Source organism: Lolium rigidum, chromosome 2 (assembly GCF_022539505.1).
Source record: "Lolium rigidum isolate FL_2022 chromosome 2, APGP_CSIRO_Lrig_0.1, whole genome shotgun sequence".
In the NCBI taxonomy this organism is placed as follows: domain Eukaryota; kingdom Viridiplantae; phylum Streptophyta; class Magnoliopsida; order Poales; family Poaceae; genus Lolium; species Lolium rigidum.
In genome coordinates, this window is record NC_061509.1 from 230971097 (window position 1) to 230990588 (window position 19492).

Sequence of the window (19492 nt, forward strand, 5' to 3'; positions counted from 1 at the left end):
AATTTATAGTGGAATGCACTCTCCTGAATTCAAGCATAGTTATGTGTATATCAAATAAAAATATCAACTTTTGAGTTTTCACTCCTAGAAACACATCAAGATGGAAGTATTCAACACTGTACCTCCCAGCAAATGGGAAGGAGGGAAGATCGGGAGAACAATGTGTTACATGGACCGTGGCTGTCCTTCATGATCGCCGATCATGGCTGCGCCACCGGTGGTCCGGCCGTTGCCGCCGGCGGTGATCCCACTCAGCTTCTCTGTTTCACGGATCCTGTTTCTCCGTTGCTGCAAAAGGAACAACTGTAGAGGACGGTTTTGTTCTGTTTCAGGATTGATTTGGTTGACCAATCGATAGAGTGCAGATCTAATCCGTTAGGTTGATCGTTCCAGCCACATACGTACAGTTACGGTATTTCACAAAGTATTTTGGAGTAAAAAAATTTAATAGAGCTGTAAAGGGAGGTATAGGGCAAATTATAAAGGAATGAGTGTAATGTGTGGCAAATGGTAGAAGACAAAGTAATGTGTGGCAAATTATAAAGATCCAATGTAATGTGTGGCAAATTATAAAATACCCCGGTCTCTTCCCCCATCGATCTCTCCCCCACGACTGCTCGGCCTCCGTTCTTCTTCGTCCATCGCCACCGCTCACACTCCTCCTCCTCCGTTCGGCTTCTTCAATCGCCACCGCTCGCAAGTCCCAACGGGTCTGCTCTCATGCCAATCTCTTACCATTAAACACAATAAATCCGGGTCTAGAAGGCAATAGAAACTGCTCAGAAAATTTCTTCAGCCGCCGCAGTCTTAAAGCCACGCGATGGTGTTGTCCGCCCCCACGATGAACCGGCCAAACTAAGCCGATGCAGCCAACACGGGAAGCTGCTCGAACACCGGTACCTACCCCTCTCCATTATTCTTCCTCCTTCCTTTTCTAGAATCTCTAAATCCCTCACTCGAAATTAACAATCTACCAGGTTCATCTCCGCCTATGGAAGTTGTCGCGCCTCCGGATTTCCGCTGCTACCCCAGGCCGTACGGTTTTCTTGGAATTGATTTCGGATTGATTTGTACACCTATTCATCATCCACAGTGTACACTGCATTCTTCAACTGGTACGCCTACTGTGACCTCCTCCTCTTCGTTTAAAATTTTCATTTGTTATGCTCAGTCCAATCTTCTGTGCTGCTTCTTTTTAATTTACATGTATCTGTTCCCAAAAGATGATACCCCGCCGCCGTTGCTGTGGCACACATATCATCCAAATCAGCCGCCTACTATCGACGGAGAATTTTCAGTTTTGCGTGTTGCAAACATCCTCCCGCTCCCATATTCAGCAGATGTATCAAGAAAATTGCATTGATGAAACACATAGTTGCCTGCTCTTATTCCTCTCTGTGTGTGTTTGATTTTGGTACTAGGGGTGCACGAGAGATTCTCGATGCAATGGTTCAACCAAGCAGGTAAGCAAAGAATTTTCAGAGGCGTACACTATTGATGCTTAAAGCAACTTTACTCCGACACATGGTGTTAGACTGGAGATAAGTCCGTCTTCAGTTCTTCGGCGGGTAAGTTTATTTACATATATGAAAAAAATGTTGAGTGCAGAAATGGCACTTCCAGACTGAGACCTTGCGTCAGTTTGCTTGCATATGTTAAAACAGTACAGCCAATAAGATGCAAATTGTACAATAGTAGAGGTATGGTTGAATATATAAAAGCCATCTACCTGCCTCTCTCTTCACGACGTACATTGCGTCAGTTTGCCTGCATATGCTAAAATAGTACAGTCAATAAGATACAAATTATGCAATAGTAGAGATATAGTTGAATATATAAAAGCTATATATCTGCCTCTCTCCTCACGACGTACATGAGCATGCTCAGAGTTGACAACTCTCATATGTGTGATGATTTATCCAAAATACACCAAAATCTGCATATACTGCCTTGAATTATACTGTCCAATCAGTGCAAAGATAATCCAAAATAAACCAAAATCTGCATATCCTGCCTTGAATTATACTGTCCAATCAGTAGAAAGATAAACATGCTGTGGATACATACACAAGTAAGACCATTGAAAAAAACATGAATAGATACACCGAGGGATGGACAGTACTGACTGAAAATAATTTCAAAAGAGGCATTCAGCTGATACACATGTACCTACATGTCTGATTTCATGTACAGTTAATTATTTCTGGCTATAGTTGAAGTATTGTACACACTTGAAGAAATCAAGAAGGGTCATAAACTAAGCAAGGAGAGAGTGATTGCCATATCCGAAACCTTACGCAATATAGCATCAGAATGAGCACTCAAGGAGGAGTTGGTTATTACAGTATATGCTAATGTGCGGTTAATTCTTATGACTGAAAATGAGCAGTACGGTACGCAATAGCAAAAGCGAAGCAACTCAGTTGTTCAGTTTTCATCTGCTTAGTTTTCGTTCGCAGGCCAGTTCTATTTTCTGTCCTCGAATTCTTATTGCTTCCACTTCTCAATGATTACTGAACTTTGTTGAATTTTCTTTAAAGGTTGCAGAATTTTTGCTTCAAAAGGATGCCTCTTCAAAACAAATTGTTTTTCTTGCTACTGACGAGTATAATGCAATGGAATCCGTGAAGATGGTATGCGCACATTAACAATTGTTTGGCCAATCCTTTAGGTACGGGAACTCAAGCGATCTATTAAAACATTGTAGGTGGTTCTTCAGTTTGCAATGACACCTCTGTTTATGCTTATTTGACATTTGTGGAGAGTTACATCACTCACACTGCAGTCCAGGGAAGCTGCAGCTCTCATTTCTATCTAATCTCCTCATTTCTTTTACAGCCTGAGAATCCATGTACAACATCCCTCTTTAGTTGACGTTTATTTTGCAGGCGATCAACACATAATTGATACAATCGAGTGATATGCTACCAATTTTCTATTGGATGGCAGTCTCTCATGCTCATATTTATATCATAGAGTTGGGCTTCTTAGTAGTATTAGCTGATTCCTAATCTTGGGCTCTTAGATGTTTGCATGTATTCGTTAGTACATCTGCTGTTCTATTGGGATGCTAAGCTGCATATTTTTTTCACTACAGAACCTTTTGTTTGATTCAATCTTTTTTTTTTTTTTGCTACGTTCAGATTTCTTATCACATCTTCCCCCCGTGAGTTTCGATTCCATCTATTGCTGATATTTAGCCTGGTGTCAAATTGTGCGGTCAAACACTGGTGTCATGATGTGTGCTTGCATCAGCCTGCTCTCATTTAAAAAGCACATTTGGTACGCAAATTAACTTGCTATCCTTGAAGAATTTTGTGTGCATATAAATAAATAGCTGTCAATTTAGACATGAAAATAGTACCTGATTTGGATTTACAATAGCTACAGTCTTCACTGCAGAAAGAAAGAAAATTACATTGCAACTTTACTTCTGGTAGCTACTTATATTCATTGCCAATTGCCATCCAGCTATTTTAGTTGTTTCCACTCAACTTTATCCAACACAATTAACTTTTAATATTCTTAGATTTGGGTTGAGCCATAGAAATTGCTTACAGTGCATCACATGTAGTGTATAATGGTTAATCAAAAAGATTTTTTGATTCATATTCTTTGATATAGCACAAACATCATTATAGATTATGTACCTGACATTAGAAAATGGAGCTGTCTCAGCGAGATGAGTTTACCATCAATTAGAACGAAGATAAGCTGTGACATATCTTAAATTGTTCGAAAAATGGATGTTATTTATCACAATAAACACAACATCAAGCCAGGTAGATCGTAGATGTATTTTTCTTTTTTTCGTTGACTATTTCTCCCCTGATTTCATGAATTTTGTATAGGCGGATCAAGGTTTGATTTTCTTTCACTAATTAATAAATGCCTTATTTAATTCTTTGTCAAACATAATATATACCATTAAATTTTCAATAAATGCCTGATTCTATTCTTAGTCAATCTTCTATTTTTAGGTACCGTATTTACACCTGGCCAAATTTAAAGCATCGAAACATCCCTCTATATAACAGAACACCAACAATACCAATTCATCCGTCCATATCAAAATACATAAACAACTTTCAACCCGGAGGCTTCACACATCACCTCGCACATGGAGCAACAAGGAGGAAAAAACAGGTAATCCTCGGTCATCCATATATTCATATTAACACATATATATTTCTAATTCCTATCTTCATGTACAAATCTCTATATGCATCACGCCAATGAGGCCTGCCGCGTCCCTAATTCCATCGGCACCAAATCGTCAAAGAGAAGCTAACAAGATGTACATTAAAGCAATAGAAGAACTCAAGCACATCAAACGACCACTGCATATAACTTTACAGGAGGGTGACCAAGGGGAGCCTTCACGTGCTGAAATCAAAAACATACTTGAAAAAGATGAGTTCTTCACAACGGATTACATCAAAGAAGGAAAGAGACAAGTGACAGCTATCATTTCTGCTGAGTAGTTTAAAAAAAAGGCAATTAGTAGTTACCAATTCAATCATCGGGTCGTCACATGTAACTTTTTATCAACTTCCAAATAATGAAATAAACTCCCTTTAATTAAATGTTTCATAAACATTGAAAAATGTATACAACCTTTCTTCAATACATCGCTAAAGAAATCCCGCGGCAACCCGCGGGGTATCATCTAGTTAGTATGAATTATTTGAACACTAATATTGATAATGCTATGGAAAAGTCTAAGCTTGGGGGAAGCTAGTTTTCATGAAAATGATCTTTTTGGTTCCCCAGCTTTAGAGGAGGAAGTTTGCTATGATGATACTATGCCTTCAATATATGATGATTACAATGATGATTATGTTATTTTCAGTCCACCTACTATTGAGGAGAAAATTAATTATGATTACAATATGCCTCCTATATTTGATGATTATGGCGATGAGAATAATAATGATAGCTATTTTGTTGAATTTGCTCTCACTACAATTAATAAAAATGACTATGCTTATGTGGTGAGTAATAATTTTATGCATATGGATCATGATAAGAATGCTTTATGTGATGGTTATATTGTTGAGTTTATTCATGATGGTACTGAAAGTTATTATGAGAGAGGAAAATATGGTTGTAGAAGTTTTCATGTTACTAAAACACCTCTCTACATGATGAAAGTTTTGAAGTTGTTCTTGTTTTATCTTTCTATGTTTGTCACTTTGTTCTTTGTGAATCTATTCGTGTACAAGATTCATATGCATAAAAAGTGGGTTAGACTTAAATGTGTTTTTAGTTTGCTTCTTGATGCTCTCTTTTACTTCAATTCATATTTCTTATGTGAGCATCTTGTCAAACTACTCCGCCTAGCTGAAAGGCATTAAAAAAAGCCCTCTTGGGAGATAACCCATGTTTTATTTCTGTAATTTTTCTTTTGTTGAGTCTTGGAAGTTATTACCCCTGTAATAACCTATCCTTATCATTTTTATTTCGTTTTTGTGCCAAGAAGAGTCTCTAATAGAAAGGAAGCAAGATTTGGGGAAGTTGCTATCCTGGAAACAGATTATGTGCTGTCACCATAAAAATTCGTATAAATACCCAGAGCAGAATTTTGAGATGGAAATTTTTGTACATATGCCCCAAGTTATTATCTAATTTTCGTTAGTTGACCACTTTTCGAGATGAGCAACAGAAGATTTTCTAAAAATCGATATTTACCTGCTATTCTGTTTTGACAGATTTCTACCACTATTTGCATTTGCCTCTTAATCTGTTTCTTTTCGAGTTCTTTTGATCAGAGATATTTTTGCAAGAGTTGCTACAGTAGATAATGCTATAATAGGTGTTATATATATGTTATACCTTAACTCAAGTGGATTTGTTTATTTTGATTGAACTAATGCTGCTAATAAAGAATTGTGTGAAATTTTGTATGAAGGAAGTTTTCAAGTGTAGGGAGAGAAGAATGATGTGACGAGATGAAGAATGGAAAAAATCTCAAACTTGGAGATGCCCCTGCGCCCCAATAAATATCCAATATGTACAAGCGTCAAAGCTTGGGGATGCCCTCCCCTTTTCATCAACAAAGCAACATGTCATCTTTCTATGCGCTATATTTTTACTGCTTCATACGCTATGTGTTGTTCTTGGAGCGTATTTATTTTTGATCTATTTTGTTTGCTGTAGCATATGGTTGGATCCCGACACATTTGTTTTGGAGAGAGACACGCTCCGTTTTAATTGCATAGAACGCTCTAGTTTTCGCTGTTATTGATCTGCGAGTGTTCTAGTTTTCAAGTACTACGTTTAGCTCTTGTTCTTTCACTTGAATTTTGTTCAGAGCTCGTTAGTATTCTTTATTTATGTATGATTAGCTCTCTGGTTCATATTGATTTTCATCTCTGAGATTTATTTCAAATAATTTGATTGATGTTGGAGACGAGTAAAATGTTTCATGACTATAGTGATGCAAAAGGAAGCTTATCTAGACTATGGCATAGACTTTGGCATGTTATGTTATATGTTATTATTGTGATTTGCTTTTTTTTTTACCGGAAAACAGTAGGAGAGACTCCTACTGGTATTTCATTAATCAAACACAGAGCTTTACATGAGAAGGTGCGGACACTTTTTTACAAAAGATTAAAGAAAGAAAATTAGATTGTATCTATAAGACTAGAAATGTTATTATTGTCATCTGCTTAGTACTTATTGTTGTAGCATGACCTGTATCAAATAGCTGAGAGTGCATAATGTGTTATTGAAATAATCATGTGTTGTTTCCATCATAAAAGCATAATATTATGATGTTCTCCTTTGATGCTTTATTGGGCTGACTTGGCACATGCTTATACCATGTTATGACTACTACCACTCAACTAAAGACTCTATAATCATTTAGTTTTTGACTTGTAATATCACTTTGTGCTTTGATTGATAATGTTTTATCGCTATGCATGATTATGGCCGTTATTGCTCTCTTTTAGTTGGTCGCTCCCAGTCTTTTGCTAGCCTTTGCATGTACTGAGTATGAGCTCTACTTGTGCATCCAACCACCAATAACCAAAGTTTTCCAATTGTGTCCACCATATCTACCTAGTACCATTATTGCTATTTCAAGTATATTCATCATGTTTTTATTTATCTTCCAAATTAAGTTTTGGCATGAGAAAATTAGTCAGTAAAGCTCTCACGAACTTGATGGCACATTTACTTTCTTGCACTTAATAAATTGATCATTGTGACTATCTTATGAAGTTTATATGTTTTTAAATTACAAGTTGGGAGTTAGCATAACTATGCTTTTATGGGGAACGCTTTCAACATTGCACTTATTCATATTTAGATTATGTCATGTTCTTTTGTTTATGGATGCCTAGACGTGCGAAATAAAATGGAAACTTATAAGTCCATGGAGTTTGTATATGAGTTAGGGAAACGTCTATGCCGCTAATCTAAGCCATGCATCATTCATGGTGGAAATTTACAGCGAACCATAGTGAGCATTCTATGAAGCGTTTTCAGTAAAAAGCTATACCCATAGTAAATAAAAAGATTGTTGAGATGCTCATTATCTATTTATCTTGTCATTTTGGCATGAGATTGCTCATACAAGAGTATTTCCATATCATGGGGCAGGAGGTACCCCGTTGGCGGTTCTCGATGATGCATGTATACTTACAATGACAAGAAATTATTTGGGACCTAAGTGGAGTAGCATGAGGTTTAGGTACTCGTATTCAAGGGGCACGAGATTTTCAACTTGTGATTTGTCAAGCATATAGCATATTTGCCATCACTTTAACTTTAACCATTCAAGATGCTTACGATAGGGGCAATGAGAGCTCAAAGATAATGAGTACCGTACTTTTTGAAAGGTTTATAAAACTTGTTAATCTTGCTTCCTCTGCAAAGAGTATTTCTTTTTCTTTTATGTTGAGTCTCCATCTTCTACTTGTGCACCAATTAAGAGAGCATAGTTGTCATTCTTAGTGCAATGGGCATAGTCCCAAGATTATTATTGATTGATTCATGATTATGCTATTGCTTGTTCTTAAATTACTTGTATCTAGTCACCCTCTGAACTTTGAAGATATCCTAGCATTTATGTTCTGCTACTTCATAAAAGACAAGCTGAGTACTACTTTGCTATGTGATGGTGCTCTAGTGATGGCGCCAGACAATCTTGTTGGCAGTAGTAGTGGAAGCGGTTGAGAAACCCCAAGAGGTAGGTGTGATGAGCACAACAACAAGTTTTTCATCAGTACGAAACCAAGGCTTAATCGACCAGTAGGAGAAAGGCGTGACTTCTGAAGGTGTTGCTGGTTGACTAGTGACAGGGCGCACTATCAGGGTCAGCAACAACGTGGAACCTGCACACAACACAACCAAAATACTTTGCCCCAACTTATAGTGAGGTTGTCAATCTCACCGGTTTGCTGAACACAAAGGATTAGTGCTGGCGTGTGGGAGTTAGAAATCCCTGGGATGTAACAGCGCCAGTGGTAGCTCCTTGTGACGGTAAAGCACACGTCCGTTGGGGACCCTGATGCGTGCAGTCAACACGTCCGTTGGGAACCCCAAGAGGAAGGTGTGATGCGTACAGTAGCAAGTTTTCCCTCAGAAAGAAACCAAGGTTTATCGAACCAGTAGGAGCCAAGAAGCACGTTGAAGGTTGATGGCGGCGGAGTGTAGTGCGGCGCAACACCAGGGATTCCGGCGCCAATGTGGAACCTGCACAACACAATCACAGAACTTTGCCCCAACGTAACAGTGAGGTTGTCAATCTCACCGGCTTGCTGTAAACAAAGGATTAAACGTATTGTGTGGAAGATGATGATTGTTTGCGAAGAACAGTAAAGAACAATTGTAGTAGATTGTATTTCAGATGTAAAGAATAGGACCGGGGTCCACAGTTCACTAGTGGTGTCTCTCCTATAAGATAAGCAAATTTTGGGTGAACAAATTATAGTTGGGCAATTGACAAATAAGAAAGGCATAACAATGCACATACATAGATCATGATGAGTACTATGAGATTCAATCAGGGCATTACGACAAAGTACATAGACCGCTATCCAGCATGCATCTATGCCTAAAAAGTCCACATTCAGGTTATCATCCGAACCCCCTCCAGTATATTAAGTTGTAATCAACAGACAATTGCATTAAGTATGGTGTGTAATGTAATCAACACAAATATCCTTAGACAAAGCATCGATGTTTTATCCCTAGTGGCAACAGCACATCCACAAACTTAGAACTTTCTCATCATCGTCCCGCATTTAATGGAGGCATGAACCCACTATCGAGCATAAATACCCCCTCTTGGAGTCACAAGTATCAACTTGGCCGAGCCTCTACTAGCAACGGAGAGCATGCAAGAACATAAATAACATATATGATAGATTGATAATCAACTTGACATAGTATTCAATATTCATCGGATCCCAACAAACACAACATGTAGAATTACAAATAGATGATCTTGATCATGATAGGCAGCTCACAAGATCTAACATGATAGCACAATGAGGAGAAGACAACCATCTAGCTACTGCTATGGACCCATAGTCCAGGGGTGGACTACTCACACATCGATCCGGAGGCGATCATGGCGATGAAGAGACCTTCGGGAGATGATTCCCCTCTCCGGCAGGGTGCCGGAGGCGATCTCCTGAATCCCCCGAGATGGGATTGGCGGCGGCGTCTCTGGAAGGTTTTCCGTATCGTGGGTCTCGGTACTGGGGGTTTCGCGATGAAGACTTTAAGTAGGCGGAAGGGCAGGTCAAGGGGCGTCACGAGGGGCCCACACAACAGGCCGGAGCGGCCAGGGCTTGGGCCGCGCCGCCCTGGTGTGTCGCCACCTCGTGGCCCCACTTCGTTTCCTCTTCGGTCTTCTGGAAGTTTCGTGCAAAAATAGGACCCTGGGCGTTGATTTCGTCCAATTCCGAGAATATTTCCTTACTAGGATTTCTGAAACCAAAAACAGCAGAAAACAAGCAATCGGCTCTTCGGCATCTCGTCAATAGGTTAGTGCCGGAAAATGCATAAATATGACATATAATGTGTATAAAACATGTGAGTATCATCATAAAAATAGCATGGAACATAAGAAATTATAGATACGTTTGGGACGTATCAAGCATCCCCAAGCTTAGTTCCTACTCGCCCTCGAGTAGGTAAACGATAACAAAGATAATTTCTGAAGTGACATGCTATCATAATCTTGATCATACTATTGTAAGCATATGAGATGAATGCAGCGATTCGAAGCAATGATGAAGATAATGAGTAAACAAATGAATCATATAACAAAGACTTTCATGAATAATACTTTCAAGACAAGCATCAATAAGACTTGCATAAGAGTTACTCATAAAGCAATAAATTCAAAGTAAAGGTATTGAAGCAACACAAAGGAAGATATAAGTTTCAGCAGTTGCTTTCAACTTCAACATATATATCTCATGGATAATTGTCAACACAAAGCAATATAACAAGTGCAATAGGTAAACATGTAAGAATCAATGCACACAGTTGGTACAAGTGTTTGCTTCTAGGATAGAAAGAATAGGCAAACTGACTCAACAATAAAGTAGAAGATAGGCCCTTCGCAGAGGGAAGCATTGATTACTATATCTGTGCTAGAGCTTTTCATTTTGAAAACAAGAAACAATTTTGTCAACGGTAGTAATAAAGCATATGTGTTATGTATAAGATGTCCTATAAGTTGCAAGCCTCATGCATAATATACCAATATTGCTCGCACCTTGTCCTAATTAGCTCGGATTAACACGGATTATCATTGCATAGCATATGTTTCAACCAAGTGTCACAAAGGGGTACCTCTATGCCGCCTGTACAAAGGTCTAAGTAGAAAGTTCGCATTGGATTTCTCGCTTTTGATTATTCTCAACTTAGACATCCATACCGGGACAACATAGACAATAGATAATGGACTCCTCTTTAATGCTCAACAACAATTAGAATTCTCATAAGAGATTGAGGATATATGTCCAAAACTGAAACTTCCACCATGGATCATGGCTTTAGTTAGCGGCCCAATGTTCTTCTCTAACAGTATGCATACTCAAACCACTTGATCATGAAAATCGCCCTTACTTCAGACAAGACGAACATGCATAGCAACTCACATGATATTTAACAAAGGTAAAAGTTGATGGCGTCCCCAGAAGCATGGTTACCGCTCAACAAGCAACTTATTAAGAAATAAGACACATAAGTACATATTCTTCACCACAATAGTTTTTAAGGCTATTTGTCCCATGAGCTATATATTGCAAAGACAAAGAATAGAATTTTTAAAGGTAGCACTCAAGTAATTTACTTTGGAATGGCGGAGAAATACCATGTAGTAGGTAGGTATGGTGGACACAAATGGCATGGTTATTGGCTCAAGGATTTGGATGCATGAGAAGAATTCCTCTCAATACAAGGCTAGGCTAGCAAGGTTGTTTGAAGCAAACTCAAGTACAAAAGGTGCAGCAAAGCTCACTGATGGCGTGTAATACACACGTTCGTTGGGAACTCCAAGAGGAAGGTATGATGTACACAGTAGCAAGTTTTCCCTCAGAAAGAAACCAAGGTTTATCGAACCAGGAGGATCCAAGAAGCACGTTGAAGGTTGATGGCGGCGAGATGTAGTGCGGCGCAACACCAGGGATTCCGGCGCCAACGTGGAACCTGCACAACACAACCAAAGTACTTTGCCCCAACGAAACAAGTGAGGTTGTCAATCTCACCGGCTTGCTGTAACAAAGGATTAGATGTATAGTGTGGATGATGATTGTTTGCGGAAAACAAGTAAAGAACAAGTATTGCGATGAGATTGTATTCGATGTAAAGAATAGGACAGGGGTCCACAGTTCACTAGAGGTGTCTCTCCCATAAGATAAATAGCATGTTGGGTGAACAAATTACGGTCCGGCAATTGACAAATAGAGAGGGCATGACAATGCACATACATGATATGATAAGTATAGTGAGATTTAATTGGGCATTACGACAAAGTACATAGACCGCTATCCAGCATGCATCTATGCCTAAAAAGTCCACCTTCGAGGTTATCATCCGAACCCCTTCCAGTATTAAGTTGCAAACAACAGACAATTGCATTAAGTATGGTGCGTAATGTAATCAATAACTACATCCTCGGACATAGCATCAATGTTTAATCCCTAGTGGCAACATCACATCCACAACCTTAGAACTTTCCGTCACCTGTCCCGGATTTAATGGAGGCATGAACCCACTATCGAGCATAAATACTCCCTCTTGGGGTTAAGAGTAAAAACTTGGCCGAGCCTCTACTAATAACGGAGAGCATGCAAGATCATAAACAACACATAGGTAATAGATTGATAATCAACATAACATAGTATTCTCTATCCATCGGATCCCGACAAACACAACATATAGCATTACGGATAGATGATCTTGATCATGTTAGGCAGCTCACAAGATCCAACAATGAAGCACATAAGGAGAAGACGACCATCTAGCTACCGCTATGGACCCATAGTCCGGGGGTGAACTACTCACTCATCACTCCGCAGGCGACCATGGCGGTGAAGAGTCCTCCGGGAGATGATTCCCCTCTCCGGAAGGGTGCCGGAGGCGATCTCCCGAATCCCCCGAGATGGGATTGGCGGCGGCGGCGTCTCGCAAGGTTTTCCGTATCGTGGCTCTCGGTACTGGGGGTTTCGCGACGGAGGCTTTAAGTAGGCGGAAGGGCAGGTCAGGAGGCGACGCGAGGGGCCCACACAACAGGGCCGCGCGGCCAGGAGGTGGGCCCCGCCGCCCTAGCGTGTCGCCGCCTCGTCGCCTCACTTCGTGATCCTTTCGGCCTTCTGGAAGCTTCGTGCAAAAATAGGCCCCTGGGCGCTGATTTCGTCCAATTCGGAGAATATTTCCTTTGTAGGATTTCTGAAACCAAAAACAGCAGAAAACAGCATCTGGCTCTTCGGCATCTTGTTAATAGGTTAGTGCCGGAAAATGCATAAATATGACATAAAGTATGTATAAAACATGTAGATATCATCAATAATGTGGCATGGAACATAAGAAATTATCGATACGTCGGAGACGTATCGGCATCCCCAAGCTTAGTTCTCGCTCGTCCCGAGCAGGTAAACGATAACAAAGATAATTTCGGAGTGACATGCCATCATAACCTTGATCATACTATTGTAAGCATATGTAATGAATGCAGCGATCAAAACAATGGTAATGACATGAGTAAACAAATGAATCATAAAGCAAAGACTTTTCATGAATAGTACTTCAAGACAAGTATCAATAAGTCTTGCATAAGAGTTAACTCATAAAGCAATAAATCAAAGTAAAGGTATTGAAGCAACACAAAGGAAGATTAAGTTTCAGCGGTTGCTTTCAACTATAACATGTATATCTCATGGATAGTGTCAATGTAAAGTAATATAACAAGTGCAATATGCAAGTATTTAGGAATCAATGCACAGTTCACACAAGTGTTTGCTTCTTGAGGTGGAGAGAAATAGGTGAACTGACTCAACATAAAAGTAAAAGAAAGGTCCTTCAAAGAGGAAAGCATTGATTGCTATATTTGTGCTAGAGCTTTGGTTTTGAAAACATGAAACAATTTTGTCAACGGTAGTAATAAAGCATATGTATCATGTAAATTATATCTTACAAGTTGCAAGCCTCATGCATAGTATACTAATAGTGCCCGCACATTGTCCTAATTAGCTCAGGTTACCGGGATTATCATCGCAATACACATGTTTTAACCAAGTGTCACAAAGGGGTACCTCTATGCCGCCTGTACAAAGGTCTAAGGAGAAAGCTCGCATTGGATTTCTCGCTTTTGATTATTCTCAACTTAGACATCCATACCGGGACAACATAGACAACAGATAATGGACTCCTCTTTAATGCATAAGCATGTAGCAACAATTAAGGTTCTCATATGAGATTGAGGATATATGTCCAAAACTGAAACTTCCACCATGGATCATGGCTTTAGTTAGCGGCCCAATGTTCTTCTCTAACATTATGCATGCTCTAACCATTAAATGAGTGGTAAATCTCCCTTACTTCAGATAAGACGGACATGCATAGCAACTCACATGATATTCAACAAAGTGTTGATGGCGTCCCCAGGAACATGGTTATCGCACAACAAACAACTTAATAAGAGATAAAGTGCATAAGTACATATTCAATACCACAATAGTTTTTAAGCTATTTGTCCCATGAGCTATATATTGCAAAGGCAAATGATGGAAATTTAAAGATAGCACTCAAGAAATTTACTTTGGAATGGCGGAAGAATACCATGTAGTAGGTAGGTATGGTGGACACAAATGGCATAGTGGTTGGCTCAAGGATTTTGGATGCATGAGAAGTATTCCCTCTCGATACAAGGTTTAGGCTAGCAAGGTTATTTGAAACAAACACAAGGATGAACCGGTGCAGCAAAACTCACATAAAAGACATATTGTAAACATTATAAGACTCTACACCGTCTTCCTTGTTGTTCAAAACTCAATACTAGAAATTATCTAGACTTTAGAGAGACCAAATATGCAAACCAAATTTTAGCAAGCTCTATGTATTTCTTCATTAATAGGTGCAAAGTATATGATGCAAGAGCTTAAACATGAGCACAACAATTGCCAAGTATCAAATTATTCAAGACATTTTAGAATTACTACATGTAGCATTTCCCGATTCCAACCATATAACAATTTAACGAAGAAGATTCAACCTTCGCCATGAATACTATGAGTAAAGCCTAAGGACATATTTGTCCATATGCAACAGCGGAGCGTGTCTCTCTCCCACACAGTGAATGCTAGGATCCATTTTATCCAAACAAAAACAAAAAACAAACCGACGCTCCAAGCAAAGCACATAAGATGTGATGGAATAAAAATATAGTTTCAGGGGAGGAACCTGATAATATTGTCGATGAAGAAGGGGATGCCTTGGGCATCCCCAAGCTTAGACGCTTGAGTCTTCTTAAAATATGCAGGGGTGAACCACCGGGGCATCCTGATGGCGTGTATTTCACACGTTCGTTGGGCAACCCCAAGAGGAAGGTATGATGCGCACAGCAGCAAGTTTTCCCTCAGAAAGAAACCAAGGTTTATCGAACCAGGAGGAGCCAAGAAGCACGTTGAAGGTTGATGGCGGCGGGATGTAGTGCGGCGCAACACCGGAGATTCCGGCGCCAACGTGGAACCCGCACAACACAACCAAAGTACTTTGCCCCAACGAAATAGTGAGGTTGTCAATCTCACCGGCTTGCTCGTAACAAAGGATTAACCGTATTGTGTGGAAGATGATTGTTTGCAGAGAAAATAGTAAAACAAGTATTGCAAGCAGATTTGTATTTCGAGTATTAAAAGAATGGACCGGGGTCCACAGTTCACTAGAGGTGTCTCTCCCATAAGATAAAAGCATGTTGGGTGAACAAATTACGATCGGGCAATTGACAAATAGAGAGGGCATAACAATGCACATACATGACATGATAAGTATAGTGAGATTTAATTGGGCATTACGACAAAGTACATAGACCGCCATCCAACCGCATCTATGCCTAAAAAGTCCACCTTCAGGTTATCGTCCGAACCCCTCCAGTATTAAGTTGCAAAGCAACAGACAATTGCATTAAGTATGGTGCGTAATGTAATCAACAACTACATCCTCGGACATAGCGCCAATGTTTTATCCCTAGTGGCAACAACACAACACAACCTTAGGGGTTTCTGTCACTCCCCCATGTGTCAATGCAGGCATGAACCCACTATCGAGCATAAGTACTCCCTCTTGGAGTTAAAAGTAAAAACTTGGCCAGAGCCTCTACTAGAAACGGAGAGCATGCAAGATCATAAACAACACATATGTAATAACTTGATAATTAACATGACATGGTATTCTCTATCCATCGGATCCCGACAAACACAACATATAGAATTACAGATAGATGATCTTGATCATGTTAGGCAGCTCACAAGATCCAACAATGAAGCGCAATGAGGAGAAGACAACCATCTAGCTACTGCTATGGACCCATAGTCCAGGGGTGAACTACTCACTCATCACTCCCGAGGCGACCATGGCGGTGTAGAGTCCTCCCGGGAGATGAATCCCCTCTCCGGCAGGGTGCCGGAGGAGATCTCCGAATCCCCCGAGATGGGATCGGCGGCGGCGGCGTCTCGCAAGGTTTTCCGTATCGTGGTTTTTCGCATCGGGGGTTTCGCGACGGAGGCTTTAAGTAGGCGGAAGGGCGAGTCGGGGCCGGACGAGGGGCCCACACCAAGGGCGGCGCGGGCCCCCCCTTGGCCGCGCCGCCATGTGGTTTGGCCACCTCGTGGCCCCACTTCGTGTGTTCTACGGTCTTCTGGAAGCTCCGTGGAAAAATAGGCCCCTGGGTCTTCGTTTCGTCCAATTCCGAGAATATTTCGTTACTAGGATTTCCGAAACCAAAAACAGCAGTAAAACATGAACCGGCACTTCGGCATCTTGTTAATAGGTTAGTTCCGTAAAATGCACGAATATGACATAAAGTGTGCATAAAACATGTAGGTATCATCAATAATATGGCATAGAACATAAGAAATTATCGATACGTCGGAGACGTATCAAGCATCCCCAAGCTTAGTTTCGCTCGTCCCGAGCAGGTAAAACGATAACAAAGATAATTTCTGAAGTGATATGCCATCATAACCTTGATCATACTATTTGTAAACATATGTAGTGGATGCAGCGATCAAAACAATGGTAATGACATGAGTAAACAAGTGAATCATAAAGCAAAGACTTTTCATGAATAGTACTTCAAGACAAGTATTAATAAGTCTTGCATAAGAGTTAACTCATAAAGCAATAAATCAAAGTAAAGGTATTGAAGCAACACAAAGGAAGATTAAGTTTCAGCGGTTGCTTTCAACTTGTAACATGTATATCTCATGGATAATTGTCAACATAGAGTAATATAACAAGTACAATATGCAAGTATGTAGGAATCAATGCACAGCTCACACAAGTGTTTGCTTCTTGAGGTGGAGAGAAATAGGTGAACTGACTCAACATAAAAGTAAAAAGAATGGTCCTTCAAAGAGGAAAGCATCGATTGCTATATTTGTGCTAGAGCTTTTATTTTTGAAAACATGAAACAATTTTGTCAACGGTAGTAATAAAGCATATGAGTTATGAAAGTTATATCTTACAAGTTGCAAGTCTCATGCATAGTATACTAATAGTGCCCGCACCTTGTCCTAATTAGCTTGGACTACCGGATCTTTGCAATGCACATGTTTTAACCAAGTGTCACAATGGGGTACCTCCATGCCGCCTCGTACAAAGGTCTAAGGAGAAAGCTCGCATTTTGGATTTCTCGCTTTTGATTATTCTCAACTTAGACATCCATACCGGGACAACATGGACAACGTGATAATGGACTCCTCTTTAATGCATAAGCATGTGGCAACAATTATTATTCTCATATGAGATTGAGGATATATGTCCAAACCGAAACTTCCACCATGAATCATGGCTTTAGTTAGCGGCCCAAAGTTCTTCTCTAACAATATGCATGCTCCAACCATGAAGGTGGTAGATCTCTCTTACTTCAGACAAGACGGACATGCATAGCAACTCACATGATATCCAACAAAGAATAGTTGATGGCGTCCCCATAAACATGGTTATCGCTCAACAAGCAACTTAATAAGAGATAAAGTGCATAAGTACATATTCAATACCACAATAGTTTTTAAGCTATTTGTCCCATGAGCTATATATTGCAAAGGTGAATGATGGAATTTTAAAGGTAGCACTCAAGCAATTTACTTTGGAATGGCGGATAAATACCATGTAGTAGGTAGGTATGGTGGACACAAATGGCATAGTGATTGGCTCAAGTATTTTGGATGCATGAGAAGTATTCCCTCTCGATACAAGGTTTAGGCTAGCAAGGTTATTTGAAACAAACACAAGGATGAACGGTACAGAAAAACTCACATAAAATACATATGGTAAACATTATAAGACTCCATACCGTCTTCCTTGTTGTTCAAAACTCAATACTAGATGTTATCTAGACTCTAGAGAAACCAAATATGCAAACCAAATTAGCAAGCTCTAAGTATTTCTTCATTAATGGGTGCAAAGTATATGATGCAAGAGCTTAAACATGAGCACAACAATTGCCAAGTATCAAATTATCCAAGACATTTTAGAGTTACTACATGTATCATTTTCCAATTCCAACCATATAACAATTTAACGAAGATGAAACTTCGCCATGAATACTATGAGTAGAGCCTAAGGACATATTTGTCCATATGCAACAGCGGAGCGTGTCTCTCTCCCATAAAGTGAATGCTAGGATCCATTTTATTCAAACAAAACAAAAAAACAAAAACAAACCGACGCTCCTAGCAAAGTACATAAGATGTGACTGAATAAAAATATAGTTTCAGGGGAGGAACCTCGATAATGTTGTCGATGAAGAAGGGGATGCCTTGGGCATCCCCAAGCTTAGACGCTTGAGTCTTCTTAATATATGCAGGGGTGAACCACCGGGGCATCCCCAAGCTTAGAGCTTTCACTCTCCTTGATCATATTGCATCATACTCCTCTCTTGATCCTTGAAAACTTCCTCCACACCAAACTCGAAACAACTCATTAGAGGGTTAGTGCATAATAAAAATTCACATGTTCAGAGGTGACACAATCATTTTTAACACTTCTGGACATTGCATAAAGCTACTGGACATTAGTGGATCAAAGAAATTCATCCAACATAGCAAAAGAGGCAATGCGAAATAAAAGACAGAATCTGTCAAAACAGTAACAGTCCGTAAAGATGGATTTTATTAGGCCACCGGACTTGCTCAAACGAAAATGCTCAAATTGAATGAAAGTTGCGTACATATCTGAGGATCATGCTCGTACATTGGCGTAATTTTCTGAGCTACCTACAGGGAGATAGACCCAGATTCGTGACAAGCAAAGAAATCTGGAACTCGCGCAAGAATCCAAATCTAGTACTTACTTTTCTATCAAAGACTTTACTTGGCACAACAAAACATAAAACTAAGATAAGGAGAGGTTGCTACAGTAGTAAACAACTTCCAAGACACAAATATAAAACAAAAATACTGGAGTAAAAACATGGGTTGTCTCCCATAAGCGCTTTTCTTTAACGCCTTTCGCCTAGGCGCGTAAAGTGTAACTCAAGTAACATCAAGAGACGAAGCATCAACATCATAATTTGTTCTAATGATAGTATCATAAGGTAACTTCATTCTCTTTCTAGGGAAGTGTTCCATACCTTTCTTGAGAGGAAATTGATATTTAATATTACGTTCCTTCATATCAATAGTAGCACCAACGGTTCAAAGAAAAGGTCTTCCCAATATAATGGGGCAAGATGCATTGCATTCAATATCCAAGACAACAAAATCAACGGGGACAAGGTTATTGTTAACCATAATATGAACAT

At 39.7% G+C, this 19492-nt stretch overlaps 1 long non-coding RNA gene across 1 annotated transcript; it reads left to right on the plus strand.

The window, feature by feature from the left end:
- Window positions 1-1624: 1624 nt before the first annotated feature.
- LOC124688284 lies at window positions 1625-4528 on the plus strand. Its single transcript, XR_006998477.1, has 3 exons — window positions 1625-2671; window positions 3144-3282; window positions 3981-4528. It is a non-coding gene; the product is annotated as an uncharacterized LOC124688284 (long non-coding RNA).
- Window positions 4529-19492: the final 14964 nt, after the last annotated feature.